Source organism: Lissotriton vulgaris, chromosome 7 (genome assembly GCF_964263255.1).
Source record: "Lissotriton vulgaris chromosome 7, aLisVul1.2, whole genome shotgun sequence".
Lineage (NCBI taxonomy): Eukaryota > Metazoa > Chordata > Amphibia > Caudata > Salamandridae > Lissotriton > Lissotriton vulgaris.
This window is the reverse complement of record NC_141695.1, coordinates 257,191,079-257,204,128: the sequence shown is the minus strand read 5'-3', so window position 1 is coordinate 257,204,128 and position 13,050 is coordinate 257,191,079.

Sequence of the window (13,050 nt, the reverse complement as noted above, 5' to 3'; positions counted from 1 at the left end):
TTCAGGGAAGGAGCGGAGCGGAGCTTGCCAAAATTCTGGAAAATAACACACAGATTCCTCAATCGGCGTCAAAGTTATTCCCAATAGAATGTTGAGCGCATATAGATATATAATTTGCTCTAATTCATTTTCTCAACAACTACTGAAGGGATTTTCACCAAATATAGAAAATGCACTACTGCATACCTGTCCCTACCATTTTGCCAAGTTTAGTGTAATTCCATTCAGCCGTTCGGGCTGTAGCCGTGTCTAAAGGTCCCATAGAAAATGCCATTTGAAAAATGTCAAATTCAATTTTCTCAAGAACTACTGGAGGGATTCATACCAAACATACAAAAGGCACTGCTGCATACCAGTGCCTACCATTTTGCCAAAAACTGAAATCTAGTGTGCGATTTCAGTGTTATTGAGATGAAACCGGTGGAGAAAACCCTTTAATGCTCCCATGACAAAAAACGCAGCTCACTCAAAGTTACTGTTGTCTGAGTACCTGCTTTATAGAATTTATCTCTCAAATGATTTATCATGAGCAAAAAGATATGACTTGTAATACATTGATGCTACCCTACCATACAACCCCCATCTCAACCTTCAGCACCCCTCCACATATATCCCATTTGGAAATGCAGATTCAGAGATGGAAGTATGCTGTCCTTTGCAGGCCTCATCCCTTCATTCCGAGCCAAACACAGAGGACCACAAATTTGTCCCTGCTTTATTAATATTTATTAGGCAGATCATTTAGTGGACCCATTCTGAAACTCGTCAGTGTGTAAAATGCACATCCAAAGTTCATCCATTTTTTTTCATATTTGGTCTAATCACTTTGTGAATGTAATTAACAAACACACATTCTTGCAAACTGTGACTCCATGCCTGCCTTTTGTCACAGTTTCAATTTAGAGCTGTGCGATTGTATACCTTTATCAGAGGCTGCAGTTGTGGGAGATTTGTTTAGGGTCTTAGGAAAGTCCCCAAGGCTGTCCCTTAAAACTCTCCCTCCCCCCAAAATGTTGTGTCTCCTACACCGCTGATTACAGAGAATTAGGGGGCATATTATCAAGGGGGTTTATCTCCGCTTTTTTGGCTTTAAAAGCCAAGAAAGCAGAGATAAAATTATCTCCCTATTACCAAGCTGTCGCTAACACCAGTTAGCGACAGCTAGTAGGAGATAGCGACCTTCTTGGGCCCCACTTTGCATGTCAGTGATATTTATCACTAATGAGATGCAAAGTGGGCGTGCCAAGATGTTAGAGACTGAAAACAGTCGCTAACATCGCTATCTCCTATTACCAACTTTTGGAGATATTTGCGCTAAGCGGGAATATCTCTAAAAGCTAACACCTGCCCTGAGCAGTTCTTAGCCATGTTATCCAATGGGAGGTGGATAACATGGCTAAGAGCATTTGCTCGATAATGCATGAATATCGCTGACTTTTCAGCGATATTCATGCATTTCGGCCGTTTTTTATCGCATTTGCGATAAACCTTGTTAATAGCAAGGTTTATCTGCGATAAAAATCGCCAATGTGCGGCGATAATTTGTGTCTCTAAACAAGTTAGAGACAAAAATTATCGCTAGTTGTTGGTAATATGCCCCTAGATTAGGTACATGTCTTTATCGCCAGAAATAAGAAATTTGGGATCATATGTACTGGAAACTGCTGGGGCACGGTTTTATGCCAAAATTGGTAACACCGCGCCCCATCAGTTTCAAAACTCAGGGATGTGCTGTATTTCCAGGAATGCGGCACATCCCTGCATTTCTCCTAGCGCTAGTTCTAAAGAAGCTGCCTAGCGCCAGCACAGGCACCCTTGTGCCATGTTGCAAAGATGCCTGAGCTGCAGGGGTTCAAGTTTATGTAAAGGAAGCTGTCCCTTTGTATGCAGGAAGAGACACCTTCCTGCACATAAACAATCTTTACTGGCAAATTGCTGTTTATATGTGTGCTGCAGAATGCAACACACATGGAAGGACTAAGACACAAGGATAAATGAAAAATTTCTCCTCGTATCGCCTGCTTAGGACCAGGTATTCCATGGCGATATTTTTGTTCGCTGCCCCATACCTTGTAAATATGGGGCAGTGACAAAAAGCAATGGGTGTTGCGGTGGTACGCCCACTGCAACACCCATTGCACGCGTCTTTCATGCTAAGTGCTGTTTGAATAGGGGCTTTTTTTACAAGGCAGGGTTAATCATGTCAAGTGGCTGAACACCGCCTTGTAAATAAGTAAAAAGACTTAACACCACTAGAATTTCAGAAAAAGTTAGGTTCTGGTGGCGCTAACTCCCTGTAAAGATGCCCCTTGTTTTACTACATTTTCCCCCAGATTCATCATGCTCCTCTTTTGCGAGTCCTTAATAGCGATTTTTAAGGAATCGCTATTAAAGACTCGCAAAACGGGCCAAAGGCCCATAGGAATGAATGGTGAGTCAATCCTTATTTGCGATTAGCAATTAGCGAATCGCAAAGAAGGAAGCGGTTTCAAGGGTGCCAGGGTGTCCCTGTAGCACCCCTGAAATGGTGATTTACACTAGTGTTGCCCACACACATGTCCAAAGGACATGTGTGTGTGTAACATCCAACTTAGAAAAATGCACTATTCGCTATTTACCACGAAGTCAGACTTCGCGGTAAATAGCGGCCAAAAATTGCGAATTCGCAATTCTAAAATGGTTCATGAATTGCATTTAAGGAATCTCAAATAGAGATTCCTTAAATGTAATTCTTCGCAATTTAGTGATTTCAGATTTTGCGAATATTGCATTTGGGATGATGAATCCCAAATGCAATAAAAGCGCTCGCAAAGTTTGAGAGCCAATTTTACCTTCATGCATCAGGCTGTTTGTTTTCCGAGTATTGCGAAGGGGGTTTGGGGGGTGGGGGTGGGGGGCAGCTGACCGCAGGGACATCCCCCCCCCCGGCGATTTGGGAGGGCTGCGGGGGGGGGGGGTTTCTGCTATGCAGAACATTCCAGAATTTTCGTTGGGCTGTTTTCTAGTAGGTTTTACAGCCCAACTTATAAAGTGCCTTGTCCCCGCCTCCCAGCCACCATTTTAGGTTTGGTGTCCTGGCGGCTGGGAGGTTAGCTAGTAATTTTTGTGCTTTGAGGGACGAGTTATAGCTATTTAGAGTAAAGCTTATTGTTAGGTGTAGTGTATTTGTTGACACTTATTGTGCTATGAAAAGACCATCGTGTTTTGGAGGCTCTGCGCTTGCTGTCAGAAGCTGGCAGGATGGATCTGGTTATCGGTGGAGGTTCGGCGTGTCCCTCGCATCAGGCCTCTGCCGGCGTGGCTGCGGTGGTGGCAATTTGTTCCTCGCCAAAGAAGCGCCAGTCTCAGGGGGTAAGTGAGTGGGGCCGCTCCCGTACTCGGAAGTCGGCCCCATCAGAAAAGGCGCGTCTGGGGCTTTACCCGACCCTCAGTGTGCAAGAGCGGAGGTCGCGTTGGTATCTTCGGCAACCGGGCGCCCGTCTGAAGGCGCCCGTGGCAGTGGAATGCTTAGCGATTTGGATGTTTCCTCCGCGACTGTTTCAGGTCGCGGAGGTCGTAAGAGGAGCGGGCAGCGCTCCGCTTCCTTGTCCGCGGTTGAGGAGCTAGTGCTACGCAGTGTGGTGAGCGGAGAAGCTCCATCGCCTTGGGTGAGAGGAGGGGTGGCTGGGATGAGGGCGGGGAGGCTCTTTCTTTGGAAATTGAAACTCCCGGTCGTGTTCAATTTGAGCAGCGATCTGCGGGTGCTGCGAGTGGTGGTGTGCCTCATTATTCTGTGGGTCAACCTGATTTTACTATTGATATGGCAGCAGAGGAGGAGGCATATGAAGGGACAAGTGTTGTGCATAGCCCTTTGTTGTTCTCTGGGCCACCTTCGGAGAATGAAGAAGTTGTGTCTGTGTTGGGTAGTTCTAGGGGGGAAGGGGAATGGGCTCAGGTTGGAGACGGGGTGCCATTTCTGGGGCTGTTGTTGATGTAGGGGTTGCCCGCTCAAGGGTGGGTGGGGCAGTTGTAGGTTTGTCTGCTGAGATTGGAGTCCATGTTTTGGAGGGTAGTGTGGAACAATTTGTACCTTGTTCTTTTTCACGATTTGGTAGTAGTGTGGGGCAGGTTGGGGGTTTTCTGGTGCAGGGAGTGGATAGCTTAAGGGGAGAAGGGGAGTGGGCTCTCATGAGAGATAAGGGTGCTAGTAAATCTTGTTTTTTTGAGCTGGGTGCAGGTCAGGTGGGGTTTGGGGGCTCTGGGGTAGTTATGTCTTCTGAGTCTTGGCAAAATGTCCCTGAGGGTGCTGTTGGCAAAATGGTTCCTTGTACAATGTCGCAGCATGGTATAGGTTTGGGGCAGGTAGGTAGTTTTCCAATGAAAGGGCCTTCAGATACTGTTCCTTTTTGGTCAGAAGGTGTGTGTGGCCCCCCTTTTGGAGTTCAGTCATCTGGTTGGGAGCGTTTTGGGAGCTTGTGTATAGATAAGGGTGGGCTGCAGAGGGAAGTTGGGGAGCAGGGGGGGCCTGAGAGGTCTTTGGGTAGGGTTCTTCTTCGGTTTTGGTGCCTACTGGAATGGTTTGGAGTGAGGATGAGGACGTGGTGGGCGATTCCCACGGTGAGGGGGGCGCCTTTGAGGAGTGCAGGTAGGGTTTTGTCTCTTGATAGGTTGCAAAGGAGGTTAGTTGATCCAGTTGTTTTGCAGCGGCCAGGGTCTGGGGCAGGTGTTTTTCTTAGAGAGCCCAGCACACCAGTCCAAACTTTTTCTTTTCAGGAAGGGCAGCAGTGCGGCGGTCCAGACTTGGCAGGGCGTGGTTTAGCCCAGTTTTGCCGAGGTGAAGTGAGGAGAGTGCCTAGCGTGGCCCTCTCTGTTCCACCGAGGGAGCCCGTCGCGGCCAGCTCACGAAGGTCTGGCTTGACATCGCTGGCCCCAACGAATAGCAGGTCTGAGTTTTCTACCTTACCATCGGCTATGGAGCTACAGAGTCAACGCATGGGGAGGTACAGGCGGGTACAGTCTGCTCCCCCTCCAGGAGGAATTTCTACTCAGTTTAAGTGTAATGTTCTGGATGACGGGTTGGGCAAGACCCGGAGTGTGGCTTTTCAGGCTACCCGGCTGCCAGAGGTGGAGCAGGTATTGTTGGACTATGATGAGAGTAGTCCTGAAGAAGGTGAATTGCGAGATGGTGAGGGGGGGGAGCCCTCTCATTTGGCACATAGTGTTTTTCAGGTATCTACATTGGCAAGGCCAGCAAAGGAGAGTCAAGAGCGCGGCCCATCAGTCAGGGCTCCTCGAGGAAGGAATAGGTCGGATTCTACGGTGCCATGGGCGGAGTCTGCGAGGGCAGTTTCTTTGGAGCCAGGTGAGAGAGCAGTTACACAGGCCAAACCTAAAATGGTGTCTGTGGGGACGGTGGTGGAGGAGGTTGGGGGGTGGTTGAAGGCAGATTGTTGAAAGGAAAATATGTGAAAGACATAGGTGTAGGGACGGATGAAGGTATTGGGGCGGAGACTGGGAAGGTGGAAGGAAGTACAAATACTGAGGCTACGGGGGGTATTAAGGAGCCATTTGCCAGTAAAGAGTTGAAGTTTAAAAAACGTCCTTATATGGTAGTCACTAAACCTTTGGGAGCCCATTTAATGTTAGCAACGAAGGAGCGCATTTGGAAGGGTGAGTATGTGGAGATTTTGAAGCTCCTCCACCGTGAGGTGAGGTCAAAAGAAGGTTCTAAGGAGGAAGAGTATGAACTTGCAAAATGCCCTAAGGTTCCTTTGACTATAGAGAATTGGACTGCAGCTTTTCTAATATATGCAAGTGTTTACTGCGAGAAATTTCCAGAGCGCAGCGTTTCAATTTTCAAATATATGGATGTGATTAGAAAAGTGCAGCTTACTGGCGGTGGTTATGCATGGGCCCAATATGACGAGGAATTCAGGGACAGGATGGCATGGGATCCAGAGGCTAAGTGGGGGGAATTGAATACGGATTTGTGGCAACATACGTTAGGTGCAGCTTCAGGGGGTAAAACCATATTTACAGCCAGTGGTTTACCCTTAATTTACCGGCCCTTTCAGGCCAAGCCTACCCTGGGTGGGGTGGGGAGCAGTTCAGCTACACAATCAGGAAACGGAAACGGAACTTGCTGGGATTTCAATAAGGGGTTGTGCACCAGGGAATACTGCAAATTTAGACATGAGTGCTCTGGATGTGGTAGGCGACACCCCCATTTTAAATGTTGGGGGCCCAAAAACACGAGTACTCCTCAAGGGAACCAGACAGGTGCAGGCGCTTCAGGACATTCACAGCAGTCGCAAGGGGGTAGGGGAGGTAGAGGTGCACAGGGTCCTGGGCCAAAGGACTCATACGCCAGTTAAGCTGCAGAAATTGCAATGGGCTTTGCAGGACTATGAGGACGTCGGAGTTAAATAGAAGCTATTGGAAGGTGTTCAATTTGGTTTTCATCTAGGTTATCTGGGTCCACGGCAGAGGCGCTGGGCGGACAATTTGAAATCAGCAAATGCGCATACTGCAATAGTGCGGGAAAAGCTGAACAAAGAGGTGCGTGAAGGTCGGATGGCAGAACCTTTTGATGACTGGCCGATCCACAATTTGATTCTTTCACCTATTGGCGTGGTGACTAAAAAAGAGCAAGGGCAGTTCAGGCTTATTCAACATTTGTCATGGCCGTAGGGGTCATCTGTGAATGATTTCATTGATGAAGAGGCCACTTCGGTTTCATATTCCTCAGTTGACGTGGCCATGTCACTAGTAGTGACCGCGGGCACAGCTGCAGAGATGGCCAAGTGTGATATTAAGTCTGCATTTTGGTTGCTTCCAGTGCATCCAGAGGATTGGTGTCTTCCGGGCATCCACTTTGAGTCAAAATGGTACGTGGACAAGGCATTACCGATGGGTTGCTCTGTGTCATGTGCTCTCTTTGAATGTTTCAGTACTTTTTTGCAGTGGCATCTCACACACCAGTCAGGTCATACACTTGTGTCGCACTACTTGGATGATTTCTTTTTTTTTGGTTCCCCGGGCTCCGCGGAGTGCCAGACAGCTCTGGACACTTTCCATGGGCTCATGGAGGACTTAGGTGTGCCTTTAGTTTCAGAAAAAACGATGGGTCCTGCTACAGTTCTTGCATTTTTGGGTATTGAAATTGATTCGGTGGCAATGCAGGCTCGTTTGCCAGTGGATAAAAAAGTGAAAATGAAGGAATTGTTGAATGTTATGTTATCAAAACAGAAAGTGCAGGTAAAGGAGATTCAAGTGTTGTTGGGACATCTAAACTTTGCATGCAGAGTGGTGAGAACAGGAAGGACTTTTTGTCGAAGACTGGGCAGGGCTCTGGCTGGTCAGCATTTGCCTCACCATCGTGTACGCTTATCAGCAGGTGTTAAAGAGGATTTGCGGATGTGGGCATTTTTCCTCACTTCATTCAATGGTGTGCCACTGGTCAGAGATGTGGATTTTCAATGGGACGTGCAAATGTTTTCGGATGCTGCGGGCAGCGAGGGTTTTGGTTTGTCCTGGAATGGGAGATGGTGTGCAGAGAGATGGCCAGAAGAATGGTTGAATGGTGAAAGGAGCATCACATTTCTTGAACTCTTTCCGTTCTGTTTCGAGTTGACAACATGGCTGTGGTAGAGATTCTTAATCAGCAGTCAGCCAGAGATGAGCAGGTATTGAAACTACTGAGAGTTTTTGTGCTTGGCTGTTTGAAACATGATATTCATTTTCGAGCTTTGCACAATGTGGACAATGACATAGCGGATGCTTTGTCTCGTTCACAGTGGGGGAGATTCCGTGGACTGGCCAGGGAGGCGGACAGATCACCGACCCCAATGCCGATAAATCTGTGGCGCATAGGCAACGTCGGGTCTTACAACTGGTGGTAGGTTCTGTGTCTACGCGTTCAGCTTATTCCTTGGCATGGAAGGAGTTTTTGGAATCAGGCGCGTGCAGGCGTGAAGAGGTTTGGCGCCGTTCCGAGGATGTTATTCAGTTCATTCTGGACCTCATGGACAAGGGTCTGTCTAGAGTGACAATTGCAGGAAAGTTAGCAGGGATATCCTTCATGGGTAAACTTTTTTGGGGTTATTCTCCTTCGGCTGGTGAGATCGGCAAGAGAATGCTGGAGGGCTGAGCCAGGGAGCGGGGAAGTACAAGTCTGTCTAGGGCCCCTTTATCTTAGCAGACACTGGCTCGGATATTGGCACTTTTGCCCTCTGTTTGTAGAGATGATTTTGAGGCTTGTTTGTTTGCCATGTTAATGGCTTTTATGTTCTTTGAGGCTTTTCGGGTTTCAGAGTTTTTGGGTTCTGTAGCTAAGGGGGGGATTTACTGGCGTGATTTTTTTTGCTCAGAAGAGGGTGTTCATGTGTGGTTGGCTAGCTCTAAGACTGATCAAAGGAGGTTGGAGAAAGGAGTTTGGTTGCAGGCGTGTTCCCCTAGAGTTACATGCCCATTGCTTCTGGCTCAACGTTGGCGCTCGCTATCCGGGGGTTGCAATGGTGACCTTGTTTTTCAGCATATCAATAAAGCGCCTGTTACAGCGTATCAATTGTGCATGGTTTTGTGTAAAGCTTTACAGCAGCTTGGTTTGGATGGGGACCTTTACGGAACACATTCTTTTAGGATTGGTGCTGCGACAGAAGCGTTTAATAGGGGTCGGTCTCAGGGGGACATTATGAGGTTGGGGCGTTGGTCGTCTAAATGTTTTCAGCGCTATGTCAGGGGCGACGCTGGGGAGGCGCTTGCATCATTCTTCTTGTCTTGAGTACTCATTGTTTTTTCTTTTTCAGGTTTGGTAGCTGGGCCCCGATCTCAAGAGGTGACGGTCTGGATAGTGGGGCATTCGTTCGTCAAATGGGCACGGGTTCAGGCGGCTCAAAGTTATTTTGATGAAATGTTAGGTTTTAGGTTTAAAGGATTTTACTCAGAACAATATATTGGGACAAACACACATCTCCAAAAAGCGGTAAAGCAGGGCGGGAAAGACCAGATCTCAGCAACAAAATGAGCAGGTGCAGTCTCTATGGGCTATGCCATCACAGTGATTTATGTTATGCGTTGTCGCAGCATGAAATGACATTTTCTTTGCAAACCCCCCCCACAACCCCAACATCCCAACTCCCCATGCCCAATCTCCCCCTCCTCCCTCCCCTACCCTACGTCCATTGCACAGTCCTTAACCAAAAAGCACATCTAAGCTACGTCCTACAGGGAGAGTGAGTCCACCACCAAATCAATGAGTAGAAGTTACTGGGTTCGATAGCCGCAGGAGGCGGAGGTACTTGGGGCAAGTGAGCTCCCTGAATTCCGTGAGCAATAAGGAATGAAACGGTTGCCATAGTTCATGAAATTGCCCTATATCACCCGCCACCGTGAGAGACAATTTCTCCATGCCTAGCACATGCCACAGCCTATGGAGCCAACCTGTGACAGATGGTATCGTAGCGGTGTGCCAATGTATCAAAATGTTTTGGACTGCGGATCCTAAAGTTATGGCTATCTGCCTGCCCCTACGGGATCTGAGGGGGTACATCAGCCCATTTGGAAGCCCCAACAAGGTATAAGCGGGAAAGCACGGCAATTCAATGCTAAAATGAGTCAATTTCATCCAACACTTCCTTCAGGTAAGGTTCCAGAAACGGGCAATCCCATAGAATGTGTGTGAGCGTACCCCGGTGTCCGCACCCACGCCAACATGTGTCCTCCTTGCTATGATCAAACTCGTGGACTCGTTCAGGTGTGTAATACCAGTAGGTGGAGATCTTGGTCAGTGTATCAGTGAGACCCATGTGGTATGCTGAGTGCCTCGCTCTATAAGAGATGTGCTCCCATTCCTTAGGACTCAATGTCCTCCCCAACTCCCGTTCCCAGCGCTCCCTCCCGGGGTGATGAAGGTGTGTCGAGGGCGATTGTAGTAGCTTGTAAAGATCTGTGATCAGTTTGGAGTCTGACGTCCGCGACAGGAGACATTTTTCGTAGGGAAGAAAGAGCCGATCAGCCGTCTCCCTCACCTGTGGTTGCAGGGCCCAATGGCGAGCTTGCATATAGCGGTGCCTCTCGGTCTCCGGGAGTGAGAACTCCTGGCGGAACTGTAGAAAGGGGATAACCCCCTCAGGGCCATACAAGTGACACAGGGCCCTACACCCCGCCTGTCTCCAGTGCGTGAACGCCCCCCCCCGCCATTCCCGGGGTAAAGTCGGGATTGTCCACCAGCGGGGTGAGCGGCGACGGGAACGTAGTGAGGCCATATGGAGTGCTAGTAGCATCCCACACCTGTAGGGGCACTCTTGTAACAAAGGAGGTGTATAGGTTCTTGGGCCGGTGAGGTCGACGCAAGAAAGGGAGTTCCTGCAAGGGTCTCCCCTCTACCGCCTGATCTTGGAAGAGCCAGTGCTTGTCGTACTCCCACCTACTCCATTCCACAAGAAAACGCAACTGCGCCGCCTGAAAGTACTTGCGGAAATCAGGGATTCCCAAACCACCCGCCTCAGGGGCCAACAGCGAGAGGGCTCTGCTCATTCTAGGCTTCTTCCCTTGCCAGACAAAGCGCGAGACGTCTGCCTGCAGTTGCGGGATCCACCCGACTGGTGTTTGGAGCGTCAGGGCCCGAAACAGGTAAAGTACCTTGGGCAAGACTGTCATTTTGATAGCAGCTATCCTGCCCAGCCAGGAGAAGGTTCCACGGTTCCACCGGCCCAGTTCCTCTCTAATCTTTGCACCCAGGGCCTGATAGTTGGCCGACACCATAGCTGGTAAAGTGGGAGCAATCTGGATCCCCAGATAGGGTACCGCCCCCGACGACCAAAGCATGGGAAACTGGTCTTGCAAATAGGTTCTAGTAGCCGGCTCGAGGGAGATATCTAAAGTCACCGACTTCCCCATGTTCATTTTGAACCCCGCGACTGCGCCAAAGGAGTCCAGTTCCTCTATACAGGCCGGTAGAGCCGTCCGGGGTTCGTCAATTGACAAGATCACATCGTCAGTATAAAGGCTGATAGTGTGCGTAAAGCCTCCCATCCGGATTCCGGTCACCGCCGGATTGATGCGCACCCGCTGGGCGAACGGCTCCATGTAAAGAGCAAAAAGCAGGGGCGAGAGCGAGCAGCCCTGCCGAGTGCCTCGTTCGATGTCAAAGGCCCCAGAGGCAAACCCGTTAACACGGGCCACCGCCAATGGCCGTTTGTAACAGTTAAAAATCATGGATCGGAACTTTCCCCCTATACCTGCCTTCATTAGAACCCGCTCCAAATAAGGCCAGTGCACCCGGTCAAATGCCTTCCCCGCATCCACCGCCAGCATCATTCTTTCTCCCGGAATCCGGGAGGCCTTCTCCAGCAGGTGGATGATCCGTTTCGTATTGTCCACCGTCTGTCTCCCCGGGACAAAACCCGCTTGGTCAGGATCGATGAGACCGGGCAAGTGAAGAGCCAATCGGGCGGCCAGAATCCCCGTGTACAACTTCAAATCAATATTCAGAAGGGAGATCGGCCTGTAAGACCCACAATGCTTCGGGTCCTTTCCAGGCTTAGGGATGACTGTGATAGAGGCCTGGAGAAGATCAGGTGGAATGGCTCCGGGTTCAGCAAATGAGTTGAAGAGGTGCGTAAGGATAGGGGCTAAAGTCGTGCAAAACATTTTATAATAGAGCGCGGTATATCCCTCTGGGCCCGGCGCTTTGCCATGTTTAAGTCTGGCAATAGCAGAAACTACCTCCTCTATCCGGATATCTCGGTCTAAATGTTCCGTCTGCAAAGGATCCAGAGAAGGCAGGGTGACCAAATCCAAGTAAGCGGCCATGGCTATCTCATCCGGGGGCTCCCCCGCGTAAAGATCCTTGTAAAAACCACGGAAGACGGCCGCTATATGAGCGTCCTCTGTCTCCATCGTCCCCGTCTGGCTAGAGATCTCCTTAACCAGTTGGTTCTGACATGTCACCCGGAGCCTATTAGCTAGCAGTTTGCCACAACGGTCCCCTCCAGTGTAAAAGGTGTGGCGCAGCCGGAATGCAGCATACTCTGCCCGGTCGAGGTCCAGAGCCGCCAGGATCTTTCTCGCTTCCTTGAGCTGCCGCCAAATCCTGGGAGCCCCCGTCCTATGATGTATCTGCTCAAGCTCTCGGACCCTATCCGTAAGTTCATCCCTCTTTGCCTGTCGCTCCTTATTATCAGCCGAGGAGATCGCTAAAAATTCCCCTTGAATAACAAAATTCAGGGCTGCCCACTGTGTGGCCCGGCTGGTGTGAGAATTATCATTGTGAGATAAATATTCCCGAATCACCCTCTCGACGCGGGCCACCACCTCCTTCCTATGCAGCAGCGTGTCGCGGAGGCGCCACGTCCTGGGACGGCGGAACCGCCGGAGGCATACACAACGTGCCTCGACTGGGGCATGGTCCGAAAGGGATAGCACACCTATTTCCGACCCTGAGGTCAGCGCCCGCACCGGGGAGGTAACTAAAAGGTGGTCCAGCCTCGCATACGTCTTGTGTGCGTGGGAATAGTACGAGTAGTCCCTATCCGCGGGGTGCATGTGTCGCCACAGATCAAGGAGGTCCACCTCCCCCAACTGAGCCCTACGGTCCGCGGAGAATTCCCCGACTTGCGGAGAGCGTTGCGCCGACCTGTCCAATGCGGAAACAAAGACCATGTTAAAATCCCCCCCGAGTATGATATGCCTATCCTGTGTAGAGGTAATGTCCTTGATCGCAACCTGCAAGAAACGATCTTGCCGTTCTTTAGGGCTATACAGGGACCCAATCGTAAATGGAAGACCCCCTATCTTGAACTGATATGCTAGCAACCTACCCTTCTGTTTGGTGAATTTGTGGAGGATTTCCTCCTTGAAGTGTCGGGCCACCAGTATCGCCACCCCAGCTGTTTTAGTGGTACAAGAGGAAAAGAATTGTGACGGGAACTTATGAGAGCGTAGCCTGTGCATGTCCTGCAGCAGTAAATGCGTCTCCTGGAGAAGACAGATATCCGCACGGGTATTCTCCAGAAGCGAAAGCACTGCCCGTCTCTTAACAGGATTATTCAAGCCCCGGAAATTCAGGGT